Source organism: Suricata suricatta, chromosome 11 (genome assembly GCF_006229205.1).
Source record: "Suricata suricatta isolate VVHF042 chromosome 11, meerkat_22Aug2017_6uvM2_HiC, whole genome shotgun sequence".
Lineage (NCBI taxonomy): Eukaryota > Metazoa > Chordata > Mammalia > Carnivora > Herpestidae > Suricata > Suricata suricatta.
In genome coordinates, this window is record NC_043710.1 from 14,423,497 (window position 1) to 14,432,883 (window position 9,387).

Consider the following 9,387-nt stretch of genomic DNA (forward strand, 5'->3'; position numbering starts at 1 on the left):
TTTGAAGAAGCTTATTGGCTAAGCAACTTTCAGAAACAAAAGCGGGGAGGTCTGAATGAAAAAAGTGGGGAAGATCTCATAGAATTTGTAAACTATCACTCTCATTAATTGAATGAATGCAAACAATAGGAGTACAAGTTTAAAGTAATCACTAAGCAAATATTAATTCTTGTATGCCAAAATTAATTGCAACTAAGTCAGTTTTGTGGGGTATATGTAGGGTAACCTACGTGAAAATACAATTGGGCCAAAACAAATAAAAAATGCTATATTAATTAGTGCATTACAGTGAAAATATTTTAATGATAATATTATTAAAACTTTGGCCTTAGAGGACAGACCACACAATGACAGACACTCTTGGATAGGTTAGAGGTTGAAATCCAAAAAAGAAAGTTATAATCTAAAATTAAAGGAATTTAAATTTCGTATACAACATTTGTATGTACATCCTCTAGTTCATACAGAGATAGAATCTGCTTTTATATGGTTCCTGAGGGTCAGTTCTCCTGATATCCCACTGAAATCAATAAGTAGTGAAGACAGAATGAAAGTCTAGATTTCAAGGGCGCCTGGGTGGCTCAGTAGGTTAAGCCTCCGACTTCAGCTCAGGTCAGATCTCACTTTCATGGGTTCGAGCCCCACATCGGGCTCTGTGCTGACAGCTCAGAGCCTGGAGCCTGCTTCCAGCTCTGTGTCTCCTTCTCTCTCTGCCCCTCCCCCTCTCATACTCTGTCTCTCTCTGTATCAAAAATAAATAAAACATTAAAAATAATTTTAAAAAAAGAAAGTCTAGAATTCAGAATGCTGTAACACACTTACTAGTACTCCATCTATTAGGCAGAATTTAACAACATTACCCAGTAATGTAAGACACTATATATATTAAAATGTAAGAGCTGACTCCCTGATACTTGCCTAAACTTGGTAAGTAAATCATTCATCTTTGCATCCACAGTTTAAGACTTTTCCTACTGCAATGACAGAGAGCAAGCTAGCAAAAGATAAATAAGATGTGATCTAACTACAAAATAAATGAAGAAAAAACCAAAAAGCATTTTGGGTGCACACAGATATTCACCAGAGTTTTTTTTCATTATCGTCAGACCTTGGAAGCAACTAAGATGTTCAGTAGGTGAATAAATAAACTATTGTACGTTTGGAGAATGATATACGTTTAAACACTAAAAACTGAGCCATTAAGTTCAGAAAATATATGCAGGAAACTTAAATGCATATTTAAAAATAAAAGAATCCAATGTAAAGTAGCTATCTTTTTTATGATTTCAACTACAGTTCTTCCTTGACTTACAATGGAGGTGGTCTCGATAAACTCATATTTTGTTGAAAAAATCTTAAGTCAAAAATGAATATAATACACCCAACCTACCAAACTTCATAGCTCAGTATTGCCTACCTTGAGTGTAGTCAAAACACTTACATTAGCCTACAGTGGGGGCAGAATCATCAAATAAAAGGCTTACCTATAATAAAGCATTTAATATCTTATGTACTAGTTGAGTACTGTACCAAAAGTGAAAAACAGAATGACTGTACAGGCACAGAATGTGTTGATCTTTGACCATGGCGATCGATTGGCTGACTGGGAGATGCAAGTCACTGCCCCTGCCCAGCATCACGAGAGAGTATCACAATTCATATCAGGAGCCCAAGGAAAGATTCAAATTCAAAATTTAAAGTACAGTTTCTACTGCATGTGTATCAGTTTTGAACAACTGTAAAGTTAGAAAAGCTTAAGTCAAACCATTGTAAGTTGGGGACCACCTATACATGACATTCTGGAAAAGGGAAAACTATGGAAACAACAAAAATATCAGTCAGTGGACACCAAGGATTATGGAAGGTAGAGGGATACGTTGGTGGGAAATAAAGTTTTAGGGTAGAATAACTGTTCTGTATGTTACTACATTTGGATATTGTCATTATACATGTCAAAATCCAAAGAATGTAAAACACCAAGGATTAACACTGATGTAAATTGAATTTGGGGGGAATAATGATGTGTCAATGCAGGTTCATTTATTTATAACAAATATAGCACTCCAGAGGGAGAGATTTTCCTAGTGAGAGGTGGAGGGTATATGGGACTTCTGTCGTTTCCACTATATTTTGTGGTGAAAGTAAAGTTGCTCTAAAAAAGAAAGTTTACTCATTAAAAAGTACCTTGTAGTCCAATACCTAAATGAAGTCATCTTATAACTCAATGAAGAAGAGCCTTCTGAAAAGATTTTCTACTAGAACCAGATAAAGTCTTTCAACTTTAGTGTAAAGTCTTTTGCTCAGGCTTAATAGTTTTAAAAATTAAGATCTCTTAAGAAACACTGCAATTATAACACAGAAAGGACTGGACAGTGGAATTTTCTGAAAAGCAAGATAGTTACAATTCTGAAAGTTTTAGATTTGGCAAGTGTAATGCAGGAGGTATAATCATTTCGGGAGAATTGCTCTAAGAAGCATAAAGAGCAGAAAAAAGTGATTAAGGAGATAAAATTAAGTAGAGTTTTTATAGCAGAGAGAAAATGGACGAATTATTATGACAGCAGCTACTAATGAAGAAACAAAATATTGCAAGATTTGATTTTTCTTTTGAAAAAACATCACAAAACATTTGTCAGTCGAAAGGTTGAAAGGGTATGTACCTAAAATGACCAATCTCAGAGGCACCTGGATGGCTAGGTCAGTTCAGCATCAGAATCGTGATTTGGACTCAGGCCATGAGCTCAGTCATAATTTCATGATCCTGAGATTGGGCCCCATGTTGGGCTCTGTGCTGGGTGTGGAGACTACTTCAGATTATCTCTCTCTCCCTGTCTTTCTACAAAAACAAGATGAAACAAGACAAAACAAAACAAAATAAAATAAAAACTCAAACCCCAAAAAACTAAAATCTACAAAAAAGACCACTTTTATTATAAGAAGAGAAATAATTTCATGTGTAGAGTGGGTAGGTCGTTACATGAGCAGTCTCATGCAATTGGCAATCAGATTAAGTCACACATTACCAGCATACCATACCACAGGTCCTCTTTGTACTTCTTTAAAATCATCACCTTCTGAAAGTAATCACTATCTTCAACTATAAAGTTGATTAAAATTACCTTGTTTTTGATTTTGTAGAGAAATAGAGGTGCAGATTGTGCTCTTAAGATTCTGTTTTCTCATTAGCAAGTTTGTGAGATTCAGGCTTCATATTTTATCTCTATTTCAACCACTTTCATTCATGTATAGTATCTCTCTACTTGGATATGTGATGGCTGATCTATTCTTTTGTTGCTAGACGTTTAGGCCATTTCCCATTTAAGGATATTTTGAGTTGAGCTGCTTTGAACATTTTGAAACATGTATTTTCACACATATATATCATCCACTGATACATGCTTTTTTAAATAATATTTTTAAATGTGTGTTTATTTTTGAAGAGAGGAGAGGCCATGAAAGCAGGGAAGGGGTAGAGAGAGGGGAAAACAAAGAAGCTCAAGCAGGCTTCAGGCTATGAGCTTTCAGCACAGAGCCTGACGTGGGGCTCAAACTCATAATCTATGAGATCATGACCTGAGCCGAAGTTGGGACTTAACCAACTGAGCCACCCAGGTGTCCCAGATATGTGCTTTTTACAAAAGATGCACCTAACCCCTAGGCCTTGTAAAGATTAAAAATAAAGGCACGAAAATGTTAGAACAGTCAAAATGCAGTGGTATTTGAAGAAATTATGTATATGATATATCATGTTATATAAGTATATATATGTATATATAAAACAAAATAGACTTTAAGACTAGAGCCAAACCTAATTCCTAAAATTATTATAAATTGATATAATTTTCAACAATTAAACAGTAACAAATTTGAATGTGTATTCATATAGAAAGTTATACAGGATTTGATCCAAAGTAATAAGCAGCAAACTATGGATATATAAAAAGTGCTACACTCATCAGCTTGTGAGTGAATAGAAGTTATTTAAAAGAACCCATCTTATTTGATGCTACAAATTTATTCTGAACAAGTGTCAAATTATCTCCAACATTCAGGGCACTTATCTGATGATAATTCAGTTAAATTAGGAATAAAAAAATAAATGCAAATTTAAGTCGCAAATATATGGTAATTTAAGCACTTTTTAAAATCAGTGAAAATCATAATAGAAATAAGAGAATAAATAAAAATAAAACTATAAGGATAATATTTATCAAAAAAAGTATACCAATGCTTAGAGGTAAATTTCTAGCTTTGTTAAAATTTTTTTAATGTTTTTTATTTATTATTGAGAAACAGAGCAAGCAGGGGAGGGTAAAAGAGAGAGGGGGACACAGAATCTGAGGCTGGCTCCAGGCTCTGAGCTAGCTGTCAGCACAGAGCCTGACGCGGGGCTCGAACCCAAGAACTGTGAGATCATGACCTGAGCCAAAGCCAGATGCTTAACTGACTGAGATGCCCAGGCACCCCTCTAGCTAATGTTAAAACAAAAACTACATTATGGCATGCATAGATGATGTTAACTCCTAACTGTAAATATACATGATCTTAGCCAAAGTGCTGGGTGTTGTATTTAAGTGTTAGATCACTAAACTCTACACCTGAAACGAATACTACACTGCATGTTAACTGGAATTTAAATAAAAACTTGAAATAAACCTAACTGTATCTTAATCCCCAAAGTATCATCTATAAATATTTTAAATAATTACTTAAAAATTTTAATGTTTACTTATCGAGGGAGAGAGAGAGAGAGAGAGAACCAATCTGGAGAACAGTGGAGAGAGGGAGACAGGATCCAAAGCAGGCTCTGCACTGTCTGCTCAGAGATCTGTGCAGAATTTGTACTCACAAACCATGAAATCATGATCTGAGCCAAAGTCAGATGCTTAACCAGCTGAGCCACCAAGTGGCCCCACATATAAATATTTTAGAACAAACAACATATTGAACTGTGAAATACTAAAAGTTATTCCTTTGAAATCAAGAAGAAGTGACACTTAGTATCACTAGTTTAAGCTAGTTTACATACCTTGAGAGAGAGAGCGGAGGAGAGGTTGAGAAAGAAAGAAAATCCCAAGCAGGCTCTGCACCATCAGTGTGAAGCCCAATGTGGGGCCCAGACTCACAAACTGTGAGATCAGGACCTGAGCCGAAGCTGAACACTTAACCTACTGAGCCACTCAGGCACCCCTTAGTATCACCAATTTAAATTAACATTATTCAATATTATACTAAAGATGCTAGCCAATCAATAAGTCAAACAAACAAACAAACAGAAAAGGAAATAATAAAAATTGTGTCAAAAATGATGAATGGATCAAGAAGATGGGGTTTATCTATACAATGGAATACTACATGGCAATGAGAAAGAATGAAATCTGGCCAATGGTAGCAAAGTGGATGGGCCTCGAGGGTGCCATGCTAAGCGAAATAAGTCAGGCAGAGAAGGACAGATACCATGTGTTTTCACTTATAAGATTAACAGGAGAAAACTAAAAGAAAACCATGGGGAGTGGAAGGGGGAAAAAGAGTTAGGGAGAGGAAGGGAGGCAAATCATGAGAGACTCTTGAATACTGAAATCAAAATGAGGGCTGAAGGGGGTGGGGGAAAAGGAACACCCATATAACTGGGTGTTATATGTAAACCAACGTGACAATAAGCTATATTTTAAAAAATGAATGGGCTACTCTTTCTGTAGACCTTACAGAAATTACAAGTTGTAAGAGAATATTTTGAACAATTCTATGCTGAATTTAAAAAGATGGACAATGCCAAGTTTTGGTAAGGTTGTGGAGAAATCGGGAACTCTCATACGTTGCTCATGAAAATGTAATATGGCACCACCACGTTTAAAATGCCTACATTTTAACATATAATCAAGCAATTTAACTCATTAGTATCAATCCAAGAGAAAGGGATAATATATCTCCACACTAGACTTATACATGAATGTTCACAGAAGCATCATTCATTATGGCCATTAACTGTACATATTTCAGAAGTCCATCAACAGGTGAATAAGTATACAAAACATGGTAGAGCCATACAGTGAATACTATTAAGTAATGAAGAGGAACTACCCACAATACACGATAAACCTCTAAAATATTATGGTAAATGAGGAAGGTAATAAAATTACACCTAGTTGTGTGTTTTCAATATTTCACAAATGAATTGAGGAAAAAAACTGATGTATCTTTGAGGTTCTCTAGATCTCTGACCAAAGCTCTGCTGATTCCTATATGTCCCAGTGGTAGCTATAAATGTGTATAAAACTTAGAGCCTTGGGGCATCTGGGTGGTTCAGTCAGTTAAGTGTCTGACTCTTGACTTCAGCTCAGGTCATGATCTTGCCGTTGGTGTGTTGGAGCCCCAAATTGGGCTCTATGCTGTCAGCAAAGATCCTGCTTGGGACTCACTGCCTACTTTCTCTCTGTCCCTCCACTGTTAGTTCTCTCTCTCTCTTTCTCTCAAAAATAAATTTAAAAAAACAAACAAACAACTTGAATACTCAGTTCCCTCTGGTGCCCAGAAATGACAATTCTCAGGGTAAAGGTGGTGGTTGCCGTTCACCTCAGCTCTGTTTTTACCCCTCATTTTAATCCCTTTTCTTCTGGTTCTTCTCCCCTTAGTAGCTCTCCAGTGTCTTCAGAGATGATTCTCTGTTTTTCATCTTTTCCACCTTTTCATGTAGGAATGCTTGTCTGCTGTCAGTCACTCTATCCCATTCAGAAATGTGACATTCATATTTGAATCTGAACTATAAAGGGTCTTCCTGTTAAATGTGAGTCTGCAGACATGAAGAATGAAGGAGCCAGCATTCTAACAGACAACTATGATCCCACTGCTCCCTCTTCAGAAACTGTGGGTAATATCCCATTGTCCTTGGAATAAAATGTAACTTTATATAAGAGCAGTATTGTCTGTAGAATTTAACATAAGTTGAGCAAAGCACACTATTTTGAACTCAGGATTTACAATGACAGACGAGGCTGCGGTTTATGCCAGGTCAAACATGGCATAGATTCTGACCCTGCCATATTTGAATTGTGAGGTTTTGACCAATTTGCTTCAACTTCCTGAGTCTTCTTTTATTAACTCATCTGTACATTCTGGATAAGTGGATGACTCAAAGAATGTTTTACCACAATAAATCTATTAGATTGGCTAAAATATGGGACAATGCCACCAACGAAGCTGGTGAGGATCTGGAGCAATGGGAACTTTCATTCGCTGCTGGTGGGAAAGCAAAATGGTGCAGCCATTTGGGAAGACAGTTTGTCAGTTTCTTCCCAAACCATCATATTCTTACTGTACAATGCAGGGACCTCACTCCTTGATATTTACCCACAGGAGTTGAAAACTTACGTCCACATAAAAAAAACCTACACACAGATATCTATTAATAAAGCTTTATTCATGACTGTCAAAAAGATTGAAACAGCCAAGATGTCCTTCAGTATGTAAGGAGAGATAAGCTGTGTGACATCAGACAGTGGAGTATTATTCAGCACAAAAAGAAATGAGCTATCAGGCCATGAAATATGTGAAAGCACCTCTCACTGTCTTCCCCATGGTACAAGCATTCAACTTTAACACACAAGATTCCTCTTGATCTTCTCTGTCACGAACTTGCCAGTTTCATATCTCACTAATTAGACATTTACAAGCTCAGTGTCCAGCTTATAACCAGACACACAGAAGGGGCTCTATAATTAATTATTGAATAAATAGATGAATCAATACCCACAACCATATCAAAATAATAAGGCTTTCTGCCTATTCTTTTTCACCTGATAGCCTTTGTTCTGGATTCTTTCCTAGAATACTTTCACCCCAACAGGTGCCTCTTCACACTGATGATTCTCTTTCATGCTTTGTGTCCATTTTAGATGTGTTTTCATCTAGGAAGTCTTCCTGAACCCCCAAGTCTTTGTCTGTGTCCCCCAAACATGATTGCATAACATCTGTGCTGCCACTATCTTACCATCTTTAACATGGTGTTGTCATTTTCTGCTCCCTATCAGTGTCTGTCAGAGGATCCTAAGCCCTGTGAAGGCAAGGTCTGGCTTCTTCTCTATTCACCACTGAATCCAGAGCAATGATCAATGTGTTTGATGTACCCTTGTGCTCAAGAAATTTCTGTTGACTAATGAGTGAGGGATGGAAGGAATGAATGGAATATATTTATCCTGAAGTTGTTTTGTGTATAAATGGAGCCACATATTTTTAAAAGCAGCTTTTCATAATGAAATGTTACCAAGAAGTAAACTAATTAACAGAGAAAAATAATATAAACACCCTACGATCATAAAATGATGAAATCTTGCTGAGAGCAGGGGGAATATCAAGGTAAGTTATTTGCTCCTTTACTGAGAATCAGAGTTTCAAATTCTTTCTCATTACACAGGGTAAGCAGGAGTTAAAAGAAATTGTGGTTTCTCTAAGAGATCTAGCTAGGATTCTCAGACTCCTTATCAGATAAAAGTAGGAAAAAGCCCCTTGTCTCCATTATTATTTATTGGTTATACATTTTATTGACTTTATTCATCTTCCTTTATGCCATTATTCATTCATTCAATATCTATTGTGCACCAGATATTAAACCTTATTGCAGAAACTATTTTAGCAAATAGTCAATAAAGTCAATAAAGTCACCTAGGGAGTGTGACTTTATTTAGCAAATAGAAATTCCTGTGAAGTAATTCCTTGCCTCCAAAAGTTATCTTTCGTAAAGGATTAGAAGTCTACAATGGGTGACATAAACAATTCAAAATGGCTCTGAAATCTGCAAGGAAATTGAAACTTGGGGTAATCTTTGTTACCCCCTCAAAGGTTAAATGGCCCTTTGCTTTTAAAACCCAATGGTAGAAAACTTTCTGACTTAAATTTATGGACACCATATTACTGTCAGCCCAGATGTATAAAAATGACAGAAGTATAAGTTAGAATATGCAGGAATTTACAGATAATTTATATATATATAAATATATATATATTATATATATATACACACACATATATATATAGTCCATGTTTATGGCTTCTTTCTCTTGCCCACATTTCTGCTCCACTCAATGTAGAATGTATAATTCATAGCAGTTTTTTTTTTAATTTGGTATGTATTCCTTGCTGAGATAATCCAAAATGTCCTTTTGATCCTTGCTTCAGTTGAATCAATGTTGTGCTCCAGGAATATTATATATCCCCTGAAATACCTTTCCTACTACACAATTTCTTAATGGCATTTTTCATCTGGTCGTTTCTCAAGGTATAGATTAAGGGATTTAACATAGGAGTTATCATAGTGTAGAACACTGCCACTGCTTTATCAATAGGTAAAGTAGCTGCAGGTCTCATGTACTCAAATATGCAGGGCACAAAGAT